The 20,037-nt window shown below is 36.6% G+C and overlaps 1 pseudogene; it reads right to left on the reverse strand.

Annotated features, from left to right (window-relative positions):
* Window positions 1–203: 203 nt before the first annotated feature.
* Window positions 204–12,600, reverse strand: LOC149999441 (pre-mRNA-splicing factor SPF27 pseudogene; annotated as a pseudogene).
* Between the last annotated feature and the right edge of the window lie 7,437 nt (window positions 12,601–20,037).

Below are 20,037 nucleotides of genomic sequence, written 5' to 3' on the forward strand. Positions count from 1 at the left end.
CGGCCTTTTGGAAGTCCAAGTCTTTGACAAATTTCACCCTGCACCTAGGCCACTGTAGGTCTCCTTACTGCCACCTGCACTCTGGCCTATATGCTCACTTGTCTCCCAAAACACCCCTGTTTTATGATATGGGGAGAAGTGATTCCAAAAAGCAGGTCCTTTATTTTTATTAAAACTCTTATAAAGTAGTTACAAGTTTTCCCTCAATAACACCCTATCTCTGTTTCCTTCATTAGCATGAAGCAAGGATCTGCTTTACCAGCATTCCTGTGACTGGCTCCTGTTTTTGGAAAGGACAACCCCTTCACAACTTGCAGTGGACTTGGGGAAGAAATAGGGATGACCAGAAGACTTTCCAGGGTAAAATTTTCCTGAAGAAAAAGATACAGAGTGGATAAACACAAAGGAGAGAAGCTAGGATCTTTTTATAGCAGCAGAGGGTGGCAGTGGTAAGAACATCTGAGTGTGTTAAATACATAGTTGATAAGATAGAAGGAAGGGCGATGCTTACCCAAAGCCAGGCGAATTGAAATAGAAGTTATATATTAAGCAAGTTTTATATTTTTAATAAAAAGCATTACCATGACTTCAAATTGAATGTCAGATTTTTAAAAAAGTATGTTTGACTAGATGGTTATCTCCATATTAACTTCCAATTCCTATGAATATTCAATCAATATTTACTTGGACTAAGTAGTTTTGAACAGAGAATGATATGAAAGACTCAGGTGAGAATAAGGAAGAAAAACTGACCAGGGATACCCAGTTTGACTCTGTTTCTCTAAATTTAGATCCAGCTGTGAGTTGCATGTTCTTTTGCTGCCACTTTAAATCTTGAACATATTTCCTTAACTTCTGGAGTTCTTTCTGTGCATGTTCAATCATATGAACTACATTTTCATTATATACTTTCCAGGCACTACATCCATTCTGTGACATTAGCTCCAGATTCTCAATTCAAACTGCCTAATGCTCTAACTGGGCCATAGAATTGTTTACACACCCTTGCCATGCCGTCATGTCATTTCTCTGATCTGAAGGAGGGGCTGGAAATTAACTCATATCGTTTCATACTGAGCAATTCAATTGGTTGTTGGGCAGCCAGTCTTTCAAATTCACTTCTCATTATGTTGATTTCAAAAGCAGAATAAGCCGGCACTGCCAGGTAGCTCTGGTAGTTCTTAGTATGTGGGTATTCTGTGAGTCCCCCGCCCCCTGCCCCCACTAGTGCCGCAGCCCCTTCTAGCACATGAGCTGCTTCACAACCATGGTCACAACACCACAGCATGTCCACCACAACCTCTCCAGCCACCAACCCTGTGCCTGCCGTGCTTAAGTTCACCTGAGTTTTCTGAGTCTCTCAATGAATTTTCTTAATTTATTTTATATACAGGCCCAGTTCTCAGTCCTAAAGTTGCCATAGTCACTGAGATGTATTATCTGGCTTAAGCAGTCTGTAGTTTAGTGACATTATGATCAGCACCAAAAATGGTAAAGGAAAACCCATCAGTGCCTTTTGCTCTTTGCTAGAGCCTGGCCTCCCACATTAATATGGAAACCTATGGGTGGTCTTAGTTTTGTTTATTTGTAGGTTCGTATTGATCTCATCCATCCATCCCTTCATTCACTCACTCATGCACTTACTCAGTCACTATTTTTTTGATTACTATTATATGCTAGACACTGTACTGTTTCAGATAGCTTCATGAAGCTTACTACCTGGTCTTTAAATATAAGACCCCAAACCATAACAGTCTTGGAAGAAAACATAGGCAGTAAAATCTTGGACATTTCTCTTAGGCAAACAAAAGAAAAAATAAATAAATGGGCTATATCAAACTAAAGGTTTTTGCAGAGCAAAGGAAACTATCATGAAAATGAAAAGACAGCCAATTGAATGGGAGAAGATATTCACCAATGATACATCTGATAAGAGGTTAATATCCAAAATTTATAAAGCACTCATACTACTCAACACACACACAAAACCAATCCAATTAAAAATGGGCAGAGAATCTGAATAGACATGTCTCCAAAGAGGCCATAATGATAGCCACTAGACATATGACAAGATGCTTAATATCACTCATTGTCAGAGAAATGCAAGTTAAATCCACAATAAGCTATCACCTCACGTCTGTCAGAATGGCTACCACCAATAAGTAAACAAACAGCAAGTGCTGGTCAGGATGTGGAGAAAGGGAACCGTAGTATATTGTTGGTGAGAATACAGATTGGTGCAGTCAATATGTAAAAAGGTATGAAGTTACCTCAAAAAATTAAAAATGGAACTGCCTTATGACTCAGTGATCCCACTTTTAGGTATTTATCTGAAGAAACCCAAAACACTAATTTAAAAGCATATATGCACCCCTATGTTCATTGCAGCATTATTTACAATAGCCAAGATATGAAAAGCAATCCCAAGCACACATCAATATATGAATGGATAAAAATCTGTGGTACATATACACAATGGAATATTACTCAGCCATAAAAAATAATGAAATATTACCATTTGTGACAGCATGGATGGACCTAGAAGGTGTTATTCTAAGTGAAATAAGGCAGCCAGAGAAAGACAAATATCACATGATTTCACTTATATGTGGAATCTAAAGAGCAAAACAAACAAAATTAAAAGAGACTCATTGACACGGGATCAGACTGATGGTTGTCAGAGGAAAGGAGGTTTGGGGGACTGAGTGAAAAAGGTGAAGAGATTGAAAAGTACAAACTGATAGTTACCAAACAGTCACAGGGATGTAAAGTAAGAAATAGGGAATATAGTCAGTAATATTGTAAAAACAATATATGGTATCAGGTAGATACTGGAAATATTGGGGGAAATACTTTGTAAAGTATATTGTTGTCTAAGCACTATGCTGTATGTTCAATACAAAATAATATTGAATATAAACTGCAATTAAAAATAAAAAATTTAACAAACCAACCCTGCGATTTAGGAATAACTTAGTATTGTTGAGATCCAGGATTTATTAAAATTGAATTATGAGATGACAGAATTTCAAAATGATCCACATATGGGAGTTAAATTATGGCAGAATAGTTTTACTGATAACGTATCACTACTGTCACAGGAAGACAAAAGATAATTTGAAGACAGGACATCTTCTATATTATGTTTAAATATTTAGTTGCTAACTGTTCTTAATACTCTATATAATAGCCATGTATCAAAATCCAGCCCAATGAGTTTTCAAGTATCCTACTGGTGGTTTGAATAATCTTTCAAGATAAAGTTTTTAACCTTATGAATAGATGTCCACCACCCCAAGATCACAGCCCATGACACTGGATCATTCCCTGGGATTCTCAGCTGCACTTCATTATATATCATCACCTTTTAGCCTGCTCTGGACACCCCATCTCACACTTCATCACTTCTTTCATTCCTTGTGAACACGCCACTCTGTTACAGAATTTGTCTCCATTATCCACTATTCATTATTTCCAGACCAAATATAAATTAATCACACTTTACTGGTATCTAGATTAGTTGTTTTTTATTTATCAAAACAGGAACTATTCAGTTGCACATTATCAAAAAAGAATACTTTTCCATGATAAAATGTCATCCAGAAGGTATTATATGTTATTATATAGTTCCTGGGTTTTATTCCTCTCTATATTAATTCTATAAACCCAAGCAGGCAACTTATTACTAGGTGTCCTTGTTACATTAAGTTGAAAGAAATAAAGATACTTGCTGATGCTCTGTTGAAGTGTCAGCATTATGAGTTAGTCATGTTGCTTTTGGTGATGTTAAGCTGAGCAAGTTGTTACTTTGACTACATTTTGGAGTAGTGAATGTTATTTTTCTGTTGTTGTTGTTGTTGCTGTTTTTACCTTAAACAGCTAAGTAATTTTGTTCATTCGTATTGGCCAATCCAGACCAAAGGTAAACTAATCTGGATCATCTGAAAGAAAATTTCTATACAAAATCAAAAGTACCGTTGTTATATGTTTTACTACTGGTTTAAGTAGATTTTCCTGAATGAATTAGTCCTTCAAGTGTTCTAATGCAAAGCTGGCAACAATATATTTTATTATATAATGGAATTAGTCATAGCAAATATAATATTTTTATTCATAGTGATTATACTTTATCTATTCAGGTTCTCATGTATTCTATGAGAAATTTCCCACTCTTTGCTAATATAATGATCTCAAATTACCCAAATAGATTTTCCATCACTTGGTGCCTTAGTCTGCAACAAAATACCACTCTCCTGACTTCAGCATCTCCCAAAGGCTCTATCTCTTATACCATCACCTTTGGAGGTTAAGATTTCAATATACTAATTGGGGGTAGGGTCACCAACATTCAGACCTTAGCACCATGTCCATTAGAATCAAAGGTTGTGCATTTAGAAGTTCACCATCTCCACAAGGTTACTGTAATCTTTTTTGCTTGCCTTTGAGTTTCTGTGTGGTTTGATAGAGCCTAGAGGAGGCTGGTCAGCAACTTCAAGATTTAATGTGAAAGGATCATGATTTCTGATGATCTCATTTTAATAATTCTAAATGATGTATTCAAAGCTATATGGCATGTCTCTGATGTGACTAGCTCATTGTTCAATTAGTCTTATGAATATGAAATTTATACTATTAAGCAAGAAAAACGTGCCTTTATTAGGCATTTCAATTATTATTTAAAAGAAGTACTTATTATTTGGAACAATATTTTAGCTTCCAAAATCAAATGGTTGCAAATTTAGGGTTACTAATGCTTACAAAGGTTTCCTTAAGTACCTCATTATTTCCTAGGTACTAAATTGCAATATTAATCACATATATTATAGCTAAGCAGGCATGTGTGTGGTCAATTTTTAATTTTGCTTTTATTTTACACTTTAATCTGTGGAATTTAAGACTTTGTTTATTCAGAGGAGGAACAGAAAAACCTGCCTTTGGAATACTCCATAAAAATGTACAGAGACAATGCTTCTTTCTTTAGTCAAAACAATGCATTTCATTTACTATAAAGATTGCTTGAAGTTTTAACTGGTTTGCACTTTGAAATACTTTGATATTTGTTGGTGGCTTTCAAGTTAAACTGTTATACAAGTCAAAACAGAAATGGATTGATTAAGTCTTGACTTTAGGAACTGGCCTTTTCAATTTAATTTCAGGAATCCAAGAAAACAAATGTTATAGTTTGCAAGATAAGAGGCTATGATGTTATATCATCAAATATGTACAAAAACATTCCTAGAGTTATCTGATGTTACTCAGAATTAAAGCTGTGGGAACTTTTCAAACAGACAGGCAGTGTGGTGTTGATATTTGTAAGTAAGTGATGAGGGAGCATGCTGGAAGAGTTTTCTATAATCTGTGACTGCATGCAAACATAAAGCTTACTTTATGATTGGATTCAGATGGAAAAGGTGAGATTATTTGAATGATGAATTTTAGAAGGCCCAGAGTCAGTCTACAAAAGCCCACCGTCTTCTAAGAAGGGACCAAAATATCATCTATACTTATTTATTTGTTCAGGAAACATTTGAGTTCCTTCAATGTATTAGGTATAGGTGGTGGAGATATAAAGATAAAAAAGACACTATCCCTCCTCATGGATGGGGCTACATGGAAATAATGAAAGCAGTAGTATAAATAATAATAGTTATCATTTTTTGAACACCTAGAGTATTCCCACTACTTAAATGCAATTTTCCCTAAGAAAACGACTCTGCAAAGTGTTATTTACTCTGGTTTGCAACAAAGACACAACCTCAAAGCAGTTAATTAACTTGTCTGAGTCTCAAGAGAGCACATAGAGAATTTAGATTTGAACCTTAATTCTCATCCCAAGGTCACCATTTTGAAAAAACATGGGTCAAATCATACTCATAGACCATTTAAAAATTCCAAATGGTTGAGACTTTATTCTGAAGGCTATTGAAAGCTGCTGATTTTAAATAGCATATGGCATGCCAGAATTTGGGTTTTGGAGAGAAAATTTGACAATGGTATGGAGAATGGCATGCAAGGGGAGTGAGACTGGAAGCAAAGAAACATTGCAAAAGTTAAGGTGGGAGACAATGAAGTTCTGACTTGAGACACAACAGTGGGAATGAAAAGGGTGTGAATGAATTTAAGCTATATTCAAGAAGAAGTAGGTGCAAGGGTCACTCAAGGGCAACATCCAAAATTCTTACTTGAGAGGCCATTTGGAAGATAGTGCCATTTGGTGACATTTTGTGAATAGAAAATACAGAAAGAGAAGGTGATGAGATTAGTTTTAAAAATTGTACAAGCTCATTATAAAAATTGGAGCAGTACAAGAAGGCAAAAAAAATAAATGTTACCCCAAATCTTAGAACTTAAAAATATTTATTATTAATTTTTGGTACACTTCATTCTGAACATATTTTTATGGGAAAATACAGTATTCCCTCACTTATTTTTTTTAATGTGTTTTATTGATTATAATATTACATTTGTGCCAATTTCCCTTCCCTCTGCTCCCCTTCACCCGGTGGCCCCCCTCCCTCCAGTTGTCCCCCCCTTTTAGATCATGTCCATTAGTTGTGCATATAGTTCTTCTCAACCTCTCTCTGTCTATTCCATTCCCTCCTACCATGATCCTTAATTCCTATATCATCTCCCTCCCTCTCCCCATTCCCCCTCCCTGTTGACCTCCCCCCAATATGTTCCCCGTACCTATAGTTCTTTTTCCACTCTCGTTGCCTGTTTAGTTTGCCTTTGTTTCAATTCCCTAGCTTCTGTTGTTTCTTGTGATGCAGTTTTCATTTTAGATTTCATTGTCTTGATCCTCCTTTTTCTAAACCAGTCCCTTTAACATCTCATATAACAGTGATTTGGATCTAATGAACTCTTTCAGTTTTATTTTGTCCTGGAAACACTTTCTCTGTCCTTCTATTCTGAATGACAATTTCGCTGGATAGAGTATTCGTGGTTGTAGGTTTTGGATTTTCATTACTTTGAATATTTCTTGCCAGTCCCTTCTTGCCTGCAGGGTCTCTCTTGAGAAGTCAGCTGATAGTCTAATTGGGACCCCTTTGTACATAATTCTTTTCTTCTCTCTTGCTGCTTTTAAGATTCTCTCTTTATCTTTAATTTTTGACATTTTGATTATAATGTGTCTTGGAGTGGTTCTCCCTGGGTCCAGTTTTTTTGGAACTCTCTGTGCTTCCTGGACCTGTAAGTCTATTTCCTTCCCCAAGTCTGGGAAGTTCTCCTTTATTATATTTTCACTCAATTTTTCAAGTTCTAGTTCATCTTCCTCGCTCTCTGGCAAACCAATGATTCTTATGTTGGGCCTTTTATAGCTGTCCCAGAGGTTTCTGATCCTCTCATCGTTGCTTCCCATTTCCTCTCGCTGCATTGGTTGACTGCTTGTTCCTTCTCCATATTCCAGTTTGTTGAAATGAACTCTGGATTATTTTTCCTCACCATCTGTCTCGTATGTGGTTTTGTTCCTTTCGTTATGAGTGTTTTTCGCTTCTTTCTCATCTTTTTCCACATCTTTTGTGAATTCTGTAAGCCACCTGATAACAATGGCCCAGAACTGAGCATCTGACAGGTTTCTTATCTGTTCATCTGTCAGGTTCTCCATCTGTTGCCTGGTGAGCTGTGCCACCGGGATTTCTATAGTTGTCTGCCTCATTTTGACAGATGCGTTTTGTTTTCTTGGGCCGGCTGTAGGGGGCAGTGCCTGTGTACTCGTAATGACCCAGCGACCGGCGCCGTTCGGCAACCTTTCTTGCTGTGCTATGGTGCTTTGCCGTCAAAATCCAGTGACCGGTGCCTGTCCGCGACCTATTTCGCAGCCCTGTGGTGCTTTCTTTGGGGGCGGGGGTCCAAGATGGATTCACACAGTTATTCCGCTAGGAGACCGGGATCCGTCCTCCCGCCCCCCTGGGCCTCACTGTTCAAGGCGATGTGGTGGCTGCTTTCCCCAGCGTTGGGGTCGCGAGCTGCCGGGGGTTCGACTGCAGCCGGGATTGTTCTCCCCGCCGCTGTCCCAGGTGCGACCGCAAACAGTGCTGCCCCCTTTCGCTCTTACCTGCCCAAAGGGCGCCGCTGGTTTATAACTTCATATGTTGGGCTTCCGTGTAGTTTTATTTTCTGGAATTTCTAGTTATCTTTTGTTTTGAAGTAGTTGTGTTCCTCTCTAGTTGTAGAGGGAGACCTAGCGCGTCCGTCTAAGCCTCCATCTTGGCCGGAAGTCTATTCCCTCACTTATTGTGGGTATTACATTCTAGACCCACCTGCGATAGGTGAAAATCCATGAAGTAGGAACCTTACATTTATTTTAGTATTTATATGTATTTTAAGGCTTTATAAACCCTTCCCACATACTTATAACCCATTCCCAGTCCCTTACTAACCTTTCCCACTCCCTTATTAACATTTTCCAGACTTTTATAAACAGTACTTATGTTCTTAAACATATTCTACACCCTTAAACCTATGTAACTTTAACAACATATGTATACAGCACTGCAAAATCCCACAATATAGCAAAAAATCTGCAATCAATAATTAAATATAATATTTTTAAAAGTCCCATGATACTATGAAGCCACAATAAGTGAATCACGATATAGAGAGGGACTACTGTATATAAATAGAAAGGTAGAAAAATTACAGGATTTAATCAACTTTAGTGAATGATTCTTTACTATAAACGGTATTAGTTCCTAAAAGCTCCCTGTAAAGTTAAGACATATATTATATGTCAATAGTGATTCTGGTTTTATAACCACACATTGAATCTAAACAGTATCCTATGGGTTCAGCTCAGTTATTAAGATGCTGAATTTGAAGCATTTATGGGACATCCATATGGAATTGTCCTTTAGTGAGATGCATATGTGGTCCTAGATCCACAGTGAGATCAGGGCTAGACAAGTCAGTTCAGGAGATGTTACTGAGGTAATATTAGATTAGCATGTAGAATGCATGAGTCCTGAAGATAGTTAGAGCTTTTGAGGGTAGTCAAATATTTGAAAAGTGGGAGAAATAGGAGACGATTGTCCAACAGTATTTATTTAGGTAGAAGAAAAACAAAAATATGTTGTTATAAAAGAGAAGAGAGAAAAGAGTTTGAAAAAGTTGTCTATAGTATCAAATGCCATAGAACAATCAAGTTAAGATAGAGTGGGAAATTATCATTGGCTATAGCAATTTTGGGCGAGCATCAACAGTAATTTGGTCTCATCAAGAACAGTTTTTGTAGAGTGGTGGTGAAAGAAACTAAATTACAGTGAGCAAAGAAGTAAGTGGAAAGCAAAGCCCACTCTTAAGAAACTTGGTGGTGAAGGTCATGGAAAGCTAAAGAGATTGGACAACGGACATGCAGGGTTTGGAGAATGTTTGTTTTTCACATGAGAGAGGCTTGATTATGTTATATATAAACTGGGTGAAATCCAAAGCAGAGGAAGGGGCTCAAGTGAAGGGGAAAGCAGAGCTGATTGGCAGAGGAAGGACATATTCTCTGTGACAGAGTGAGTATAGGTATGTGGATATACTTACGTAGGAAAATAGGGCTTTAAGAAAGTTCTTCCTAAATGATTTGTGTTTTCTATGTTAAGAAGAGGATAAAAGGGTCTGCTGCAAATAAGAGATATGGGGTTTGCAAAAGGGATTTGGAGAAAGAAAATAATAAAGCTATTTTTGGTAATGAGAAAAGGTGCAGACTAGAGATATATAAAACAATGTTAATTGACTTCAAATACTTGATTGGATTTGAAAATCGTATTTCTTCCTGGTGCCAGATATCATGGCTGTGTAATTTTCTTCACAGAACTTAGACATAGAAGTTGAGTAGATCAATGGTTAGATTGAACCAAGGCTTTTCAATCCTTATGCATTGGAAGAAAGATTTACAAGGCCAACGCAAATAGATGTTAACAAGAGAGTATTTGAAGGGATAGACCATGAGACTTAGTCCAGATATGGGAGAGAAAGGGAGGAAGGAAAGAAAGGCTCTCTGAAATTGGCTATAGATATCAATGAAAGAAAGAGAGCAGGGAATCTGTAAATAGAAAAAGTTGTGACTGGGATGTGATGTTTTTCATTTAAGAGATGAAATACTTTCCTTTGAAATGAGACATTTAAAACAGCCAGAAGCAATTTGCATATTTTTTCCTGAGGAGAACAGTAACCGGGAATTCCACTGCTGTTGACTGGAGCACACAAACTCACCAGCTGTGGTAGGCACACAACCAGAACTGCATGTCTGTGTAGTGAAGCCATCTCTCTCCTAGGCTACCAATTCTACAGAGAAGAGTACTTCTAGGGTCAGAGAGAGATTGAGTTCAATGTGGGGTAATGATGATAGAATGAATGTCCATCACCCCAAATCTACTGCAGCTAATCTTAAACTCATTGTTACTTTCAAACTAAAGTGATTATGTGAAATAGTTGTTTTAACATTTTGTCTTTCATTATATGCCATTATATAGCTTAGTACATTATACGATGAGCACTGTAATCTCTGTCCCATTAGACTGTGATTTCATCTGCGACATGAATTGCATCTTATTTATTTTGGTACCCCCAGTGCTAAGCAGTGTCAGTAATGTTTATTTCCTCATGTAGACAGAGAGAATCAGGAAGACTTCATGAACTTAGTATGCTTTGAATAACTAACTGTCCTTTTTTTATCGCTGTTTTCCAAATCTGACTCACTCCCAAAAGACAAACATGGCACATAGTAGGTGCATGATAAATACTTGTCATCATTGATTATAAGATGACATACTTTCTCAGTTGTGCAATTTTAGACATTGCTTTGTTGTTATTGATGTAAGCATGCATTTGTAGAATGATATTTACACAGATTGGTTTACTTTTAATAGTTCTGACAAAATTTTTTCTTGAGAAAATACCTTTGAAATACTGCTTTTACAACTTGTTGAAGGTACTTGACACACAATTCTTTTGATGATAGAATGATTTCAAGAGTAGTGGATTATCTCTGTATATTGTGTGGATCCTATTAGAGAGCTAGTATGCTTTCAGACAAGTAGGTATTTACTGAGAACTCTTCAGAAAATGTTGTACCCATTCTTTTCAAGCCCAAGCCTACCTAACAAAAGTGAAAGGTTGAGCCTTTAGCTTATTTTTATCTTTTTTTCTTGTTTCTATGAGACAAGAATCATTGAAGAATTATTCAAACAGCTCAAGTGTAGTTTGGGTAAATCAACAAGTCTGGGGAATCATTTGCCTGACATAGGATGGAAAAAATGTTACCATTTAAAAAAGGTGAAAAAGTTATTATAATTACAGGAACATTTGTGTACTGGAAACTTGAATGACTAGTTTCTTTCAGGCTCACAGCAAATGTCAGAACTTTTTAGAATGCTTGGCTGGAACCTGTGCCTTGGTCTTCAGGATTCTGTTCCATTCTCACTTTTAAGGAATGCTAATCTTCTTGTCTTTGACCAAAGGGCTGTCTGTTTTCCTTCCCTCCTTCCTCCCTCCCTCCCTCCCTTCCTTCCTTCCTTCCTTCCTTCCTTCCTTCCTTCCTTCCTTCCTTCCTTCCTTCCTTCTTTCCTTTTCTCCTTCCTTCCTCTTTTAGTTTCAGTTATACATTTTAATTCATCATCTGTATACACTACAAAGTGATCACCCCCAAAAGCCTAGTTACTATCACCATAAAATTACTGCCTTCACCCCTTTATTTTAATGTTTAGTGAGAGCTCATTATCTATCTATCATCTATCATCTAACATCCACAGAAGTTTGTGGTATTCAGTCCCTAGGGGTCTCTTATAAACAGTCATAAAATTCTACTTAACACATAAAGGAACCATGAGGGTATAAACATGAATTAAATTATGAACCCAAGTGAAACTATTTCTATATTAAATGGCCATCACAAATAGCCACACTCTAATAAGATCAGCTTAAATATTTATTTTGCCTACATATTTAAAAATCTTAGTATGGGAAGAGCCTCAGGCTTGGTGATGAGACAAGACCATGTGTAACACACCAAGACAAATTGTCTCCTTGAAATGTGGGTCAAAGTGTCATTGTTGATTTTTAAAAAATTTCATCAAATGCAGGTTAGATTACTTTAAACTTATAAGTAGTGCAGAGAAGGAATAGTCTCAAGGAAAAGAAATATAAATCCAGAGCACTTAATCAGTTGTTTTCACCATTGACTCAAGGATCAATAGTTACATGGTGGGATATATTTTTATAAAATGTCACAAAGTAAAACATACATAATTTGAATGTCCTCAATTTCTGAAGCAACTGAATGCTTCCTTTTTCAAAGTTAAAGGCCTTTAATAAAGATTAAAATAAGTGTGCAGTCCCAACCAGATGTTACTGTAATGCTTCTGAAAGACTAGTCAGTAACTTTTTCTTTCATTCCTGATTGCTTGTCTTCTTGACAAGACTTTTCCAAATCCTTCTTGGAACAAAAATAGGGAAAGGCACAAAACCTGTTATTTCCTACTATTCATTTAGACAATTTGCTTTCCCTTTTTCAGATATGATTCACACACATTTTCCTAATGTGTCAGAAAAGTTGGACTCACCTTGTGGCTCTGGTTTTACCTCTGAGTGAATTATTTTTGGGTCAATTTTCCCCATGTCTACTTCTGGGTCTTTTCTTTTTTAAAAAACTAAGGGTTTTTTGTTTGTTTGTTTGTTTTTTTATGCCTACACATGATTTTATTTATTTTATTTTATTTTTTATTTTTAAATTATATTTTATTTGTTATATTGTTACAATAATTCCAATTTTTTCCCCTTTGCTCCCCTCCACACAGCACCCCCCCCCAGCAATCCCCCACCAAATCCATGCCCATGGTTCATACATACAAGCTCTCCCACTTCACCCTTTCATATATTCTTCTTCTTCTTTTTTAATAATTAATTAATTAATGATTTAAACAATAAAAAATAACAGTCCCTCCCTCTCAGATATTAAGACCCTTTATAATCTTATAAAGGACAATGGACGAAGGTCTCGAGCTCCTCTAGCTGCTTCAAGCTGGACTTTGACTCAAATAAAGATCCAAGGGTAGGTAGGACGATGACCATGGATCTTTATTTGAATCAAAAGCAAGCTTTGGATTTACTTTCGATGTTGTCAACCACAAGTTTCTAATAATCTACCTATTCTCTAACCCTTCTCTTTTACCTACACCCAAGACATCTATTAATGGGATCCAAGAATCAGTGTTTTTCTGTAGTTCCTTCTTCTGTGTGCTGTCTATATACAAAGCCCTTAAAGTAAGCTGCTGAATTAAAAGAGGCTTATCATCCATCTACCCAATTGTTAGGTGTAGTAGCGGATGATGAAGGAAACTAGTTGCTCAATTTGTTAGAGCAGGAAGTGAATTGTCAAAATATTTCATCCTCATTGTAGTACTATTATTAAGGGTACCCTTATTTTTCCTTTTATCATAGATGGGGAAACTTGGGTGTACAGAGGTGAAGCACCTTTCCTCAGTTCACACAGTTAGGAACCAGCAGAGCAGAGGCTTGACCTCAGGTCTGTGCCATTTTGAGGACTGCTTATACTCTCAAGTACCATACTACAGCCTCCCAACCAGCTGTTTAGAAATACTTGCAATAGATAAAATAAATAACTTCCCTTTGGAACCACTTGAAGCTCAGCTTGTATGAGTGTTGGGTCTGTAGTCCTGCCGTGTTCAGTACTGTACAATGATGCCCGAAATGCCTCTGTTGTGTCCAGAGAGGAAAGGATTGCCTCCTGGGGGTGGGAGGTAAATGCTGGAAAACAATTCATATTTAAAAGACCCACAAGAGAATGATTTATAATGTGGAAGTTCAAAATATTTTTGTAAAGAGAAATGAAGTATATGTCTATAGGATTACAAATATTGATCATTTTGAGAGAGTTTTCCTTTTAGCTAAGTAGATTCTCTTAAGGGATCCATTAATACACGAGAAAGTTTCTTAACCAGAAAAAAAAATGTTTATAATAGATTTGAAAAAACTACTATAGCTGAATGATGGTTATTTGCTGATTTGTGTCTTCCCAAAATGCTTATGTTAAATCCCTAACCCACAGCACCACAGGATGTGACTGTTTGGAGCCAGGTTCTTTAAAGAGGCAAGTAAAGTAAAATAAGGTCATATGGGTGGGCAGTAATTTAATATGACTGCTGTCCTCCTTATAAGAAGAGGAGGTTAGAGCACGGACCTGTGCTCACAGAGAGGAAAGAGCACATGAGGACACAGAGAGAAGGTGGCCTTGTGTAAGCCAAGGAGAGGTCTCAGAAGAGACCAAACCTGTGCACATCTTGATATTGGACTTTCGACCTCCAGAACTGTGAGGAAATGAATTTCTATTGTTTAAACCTTGCAGTCTTTTATGACAGCCTTGGCAAACTAATAAAATAATTAATTTTTTATTGTAGAATTATCTCCATTTCGCTAAATAATATTGGTTATTAAAAGTCAGAGTTTATCCTCTCCTAACAGTTCTGAAGATATTTATTTTTAGTCTATTTCTTGGCTTCTGTACTTATCTTTCTTTTACATTTTCTTCCCTAACAAATTATATTATTTTTTATTACCTTGATTAGATCTGGTAAAATTCTAGGCCAGCACTGAACAATTGAAATACAATATGAATCATTAAAGTTCACATTATTAAAGGTTCTAGTACTTATATTAAAAAATGAAAAAAAAACCAGGGGAATTTAATTTTTATAATGTATGAATATAGACTAATATATTATGTCTTATATGTAAATATTATATATGGTATATCCAAAATAGAATAATTTCAATTTGTAGTTAATATAAAATTATTAATGAGAAGTTTTCCATATTAAGTCTTCAAACTTTAATGTTTGTTTTACTCTTAGAGCAGATCTCACTTTGGACAGCCACATTTCAAATGCTCAGTAGTCAGTGTGGCTGGTGGATGGGACAGAATTGTAGAGCATTTAAAAGACATCTCCCTCCATCAGTGCTGTATTTGCATGCTTTTAAGGAGGCACTTCTGCAGATGTCTGAGGTCACCTGTCGTATGTTGGTTTCTATTTAGAACGTGGTATGCTCTTACCTGAGAGCACTAACTTTATTAGTTCAGTGTCATTCTCTGTACAGTCTTGATGACACAGAGGAGGTCACTACTCAAGTTCCAATCAGGTAATATTTTCCTAGTAGGGCTACCAGACACATTCCATTTTCTTCAATAGATATTTATGAAATTTCTTGCTCCATGCAAGGCATGAAGAGGGACAATATGTGTAAGATCATTTATTTTCAAACTAAATCATTTTAAATATTGAAAATCTCTAAAGGATAAAATGCTTCCATTTGTTAGTTTGTTACTATGCACTGACATATGTCATCTCATTTATCCTTCAGTAATCTTGTGAGCTTTATACAAATGAGAAAACTGAAGTTTACAGGTTTTAAGCAAATTTCCCAAGGTCACATTGTTCACAATTGGTGAAGTCTCTCATCCATATTGTTTGATTTTAAAGGATTTTGTGCTATGGTTAAATCTTACTCCAGTGCATTCTTTATATATGAAAAACTTCAAAGCAACTTGAGGTGTGTGTGAATTTTGCAGAAACCATTAAGCCTAGTTCTCAAGAGTATGAATTTAGAGTAGGCTGTACTCAAATTCAAGTTCCAGCTCTTCCAGTTACTAGTTTTTCTTTTTCTTTTCCCTTTCATCCTTCCTTCCTTCCCTCCCTCCCTCCTTTCTTTTTCTTCCTTTCTTACTCTTTCTTTCTTTCTTTCTTTCTTTCTTTCTTTCTTTCTTTCTTTCTTTCTTCCTTCCTTCCTTCCTTCCTTCCTTCCTTCCTTCCTTCCTTCCTTCCTTCCTTCCTTCCTTTCTTTCTTTCTTTCTTTCTTTCTTTCTTTCTTTCTTTCTTTCTTTCTTTCTTTCTTTCTTTCCTTTCCTCCTGCCTTATTTAAATTCTAGAAGCATGTTTCCTTATTTAGAAAACAGGCATCATGATGATTCCTGTCTCCTAGGGTTGTACAAAATAAGGACTGAGTGAACTAATTCAGGAAAGCACACTGTGCAAGGCTTATACTAATGACTCACCAATGTTCACAACTTTTTCTTTTTTATCATAAGCAGTGACAGGCCTGGTGTATATTAACTCTTCCAAAATTTTTGACTACTTAATATACAGAATAGATTTTAATACATTAAATATGATTAAGCAGACAAGCCTGAAGTACTTTTCCATAATTAACTGCGCAAACTGTATTTGAGAATGAGAACAGCTTTCAGAACTAGATCTGACATCCACCAACAGCTACAGGAGAGGACAGCGCTGCTGTCTTTTCTACCTATGAACTAACAGTTTTATCCTTCAGAGGTGGTGACCTTGATTTCTCTCTGAAAGATATCTGAATTCTAGCCAGTGCTGCTTTAGGATTTGACATACCACCTGACCCATTTAAAAGGAGATGGACAAATAGAGTTTTTCAAAGGTCACATCTAAGCCATTCAAAGTTTTTTTTTTTCATGTTTTTGCTATCGCTGAAGATTATATTAAGATAATTGTAACAAAACAATAAAGGTATAATGAATCAATGAACAGAACAAAAATAGAGAAAGAAAGGGGGAAAAACAGAGCCCCTGTTTAGGGTTCAAATACTTCCACTCGTCAGTTAGTCTTAACCTTTTTGATAATTACATTATGTGCAGCAGCAAAGAAACAAAAGGGGATAAAGGTCTTAGGAGTTATATTGATAAACTATGTGTGGTGCTCAAAAATGGCATGGAATATCTTGTTCAAGCTGTAAAAATATATTAGCATGTCATGTTATCTTCATAAATTCTTCTCACACGTAGGGTGGGTGGAGTTCCCAAATCCCAAGGCACATTACCAATTCGGCTGGTCACTGCAATTCATCAATTGTTTTGTCACATATTTGCAGGCTCACAGTTGGGACTGAGGTATTATGATTCTAGAGGGTTTGATAATAGGTGAATTATTAGCTGTTGGGGACAGATTTGTTTCTGAGCCTTTCTGTGGCAGTCTCTTATATAGGAAAGCAATCATTCCCATGGAATTTGCTCCCTCAGACTTAAAGAGATTTTGAATATAGCTTGTAATTTTTTTCCTAGTAGAATTTTCATTAGTGGTCAATTATGACTGGTAGAGCTTTCCGGAAGTTCACCAAAGGTGTTGAGAGTTCAAACATGTCAAATTTTAAACAGTCTCATGTTGGGACAACCTTCTGTAATCTTTGTCACCATGTTTACACACATTGTGTACAGTTCCTTTATGCAATATTGCATGTGGAACTTGTCCATTTAACCTTTTCAGAAAATAAAAAACTTTCAGAATTTTTTTTTTTTTAGGTGGAGCAATTTTGTTCTTTGGATTTTGAATATTTGCCTAGTACTGTATGATTTTGGGGGGAAGAGATAATTCATTCCAAAGAATATTTAAATAACATCAAACTTTGATAAGGATGCAAGAGGTTAAATGCTTTTTGTGCATGTTGCAAATCAGGCCAAATGGACTCAAAGCATGTTTAATCCTAGTCATTCTTATCTAGAAGCTTCTCAAATAAGCCAGGTCATATCTATGGCAGATTAAGCAGAGTCAATTTCTCTCCCAAAAGCACACATTTGTGGAAATAGAGAGGAGATAAAATACAAAACAATGTAATAAATGTTTCAATACATTCTTCTCAAAGTTTCACATTTCCATTATAATATGGTAACTTCATATTAAGATTGGTACTTTGGTCCACACATGGTCATCAACTCCAAAATTAACTTGCCTATTAAAATATCATTAATTATTTATATATTTTCAGTGAGGGTGGGAAGATATGCAATTAAGGAAAGTTTTCCAAATAGTCAATACAAAATATAGTTCCATTGAAATAATTAGATAATTAAACACATGGTTTAATTATTAAGCACATAAATAAGAATTGGGTAATTACACACATGATTTAAATTGTGCTGAATTTAAAGTCTTTGCTACAATACTAGGAGACTTATGTGCTGTTTTTCTTTCTGTTTTCCTGGTAACTGGGCTTATAATTTCCTAACTGGAGAACATAGAAGAAGAAATGACCAAAAACTTAAAGATGAAAAAATGATCACTTTGGCAACAGAACTCCCAAGTGACGGTTGCATATACAGCAAAAATTCTAGAAACTGGGGTAGATATAAAGTAATACTAAAGAGTTTTATATTTTTTCTGTGTTGAGAAGAAAATATTTTTTGGATGAGGGACATTTCTGTCTCATCAAAGAATTTTGTGGCTGACTTAACTGGGATGAGATTCAGAGCCTGAAAAAAAATTGATTATATGTTATAAAGGGCTCATAATTGAAATGGGGTCTGAGTCACAGACACTACAGATCCATCCAGCAGTTGTGTAAATTGTTTCTGATAAGTTACTGTGAGCCCTTTTGTCAGCCCTAAACTTCTCATGCCATTTTAGAGAGACCCTGGCCTAGGGCAAACTCAGATCTAGATGTTCTAATATAAAGTGCATTATGGGGGATACAAAAGAAATCTAAGCCATAGACTCAATATTCTGAAAGCTCAAGAGTCTATTTTGGGGAAGCAGCACTTACTCATAGGAGTGGAGAAAGGGAGAAGACCAATGTGGTATTGAGGTGCTATGAAATGACTTCACTTGGATAGGCAATGACCCGGGAGGATGATAACCTAGGTTTATGTTGGGAGCTGGATATGTGTGCAGATTGAGATACATCTGGCATAAGGAGTTAGATGGCCCTTCTTCTCCTTCTTTATTTGTTTAACTCAGTCACTCACTCAACACATGTCTATTGGACATCTACCATGGGCCAAATGCCTCACTAAGAAACTCGGTGCTGAGGACAAAGTACAGAGTTACTGCCCTCATGGAGTTTAAGGTCTAGTGGTAGCAGGCATTAAACGTGAAAACAAAAAAGAAATATGTGTGAGGACAAATTGTGGTAAGCTATAGTGAAGAAAAGTGAGGTACAATGAGAAAGATTATGGGTTGCAGAATGCAAGTCTGAAGACGGAATATTTAAGCTGACATTCGAAGGATATACTTACTAAAATATAAACACGAATATAAGATATGCTAAAATCATACATAATTCTCTACCAAATTGCTCTTTTATAGTATGTATCTGTTAAGTAAAATAAAGAAATATTTTGGTAAGCTCATTTAATTTAGCAAGTGTATCAATCAGGGAGCCAGCAAGAATCAGATGTCATCTGCAAAATAAAGAACTTGGGTTTAATGAGTTTTATAAAGCTGTGGTGACAGTGTAGGGAAATGACAAGGGCTAGTACTCCTTGGGCTGTCATGATTTCTAGACCCAAAGGGGTCAGGTGGGAGGCATAGTTGCTAAAATCTGCAAGGACAAAGTAGGAGAGAGGGATTCAGTCCTGCCTTGGGAAGAGATGTGACCTCAATTGAGGTACACAGCAGCCTGAAGTGGCCGCCCAGTTCGAAAGTCAGGGGGACACATATTCAGATCTCACTCTCCTTTTCCTTGTCTCCTGGTGGAACTCTCCTTGGGATGTACCCAATTAGAAATCAGAGGGCGATGAGTTCCGCACATGTTGGCCTCCCAGTGCAGACATCAAGGTCTAGAAGGTAGAACATAGACTTTGGAGGAACCAGAATATGTCCCACATGGCAAATCTATACAAAGCACCTACTGTGGGCAAAGCTCAGAGGAGCGGGAAGCAGAAGAAATATATGCTTTGTGAAAAGGCTTATAAAGATGTGCTCTGTTTTGAATTCATGTACGGTGGGGAGTGGTGTGATCTGTCAGAATAAAACATACGCTGCCTAGAGACAATGATAGTAGCCCTGTCTTCTAAGATTTCTGCTACTTGGTAATTCAGTCTTCCCTCCTGATGGCTGTATTTTCTCTATACTATATGTGGCGGCAGTATCATGTGGAGTGCCACAGGCCAGAAATAATCTCACAACTGAGCACTTCATACCAGAGTTATGCAGGCATGGACGACACATTCTTAACAATGCTGTGATGATTGCTCCGCTCTGCCTTAGGGTGGCTTTGCAACTTTCTTTTTCCTCAGCA

The sequence above is a fragment of the Furipterus horrens genome, unplaced genomic scaffold, assembly GCF_987537825.1.
Source record: "Furipterus horrens unplaced genomic scaffold, mFurHor1.1.pri manual_scaffold_10, whole genome shotgun sequence".
Classification (NCBI taxonomy): Eukaryota; Metazoa; Chordata; class Mammalia; order Chiroptera; family Furipteridae; genus Furipterus; species Furipterus horrens.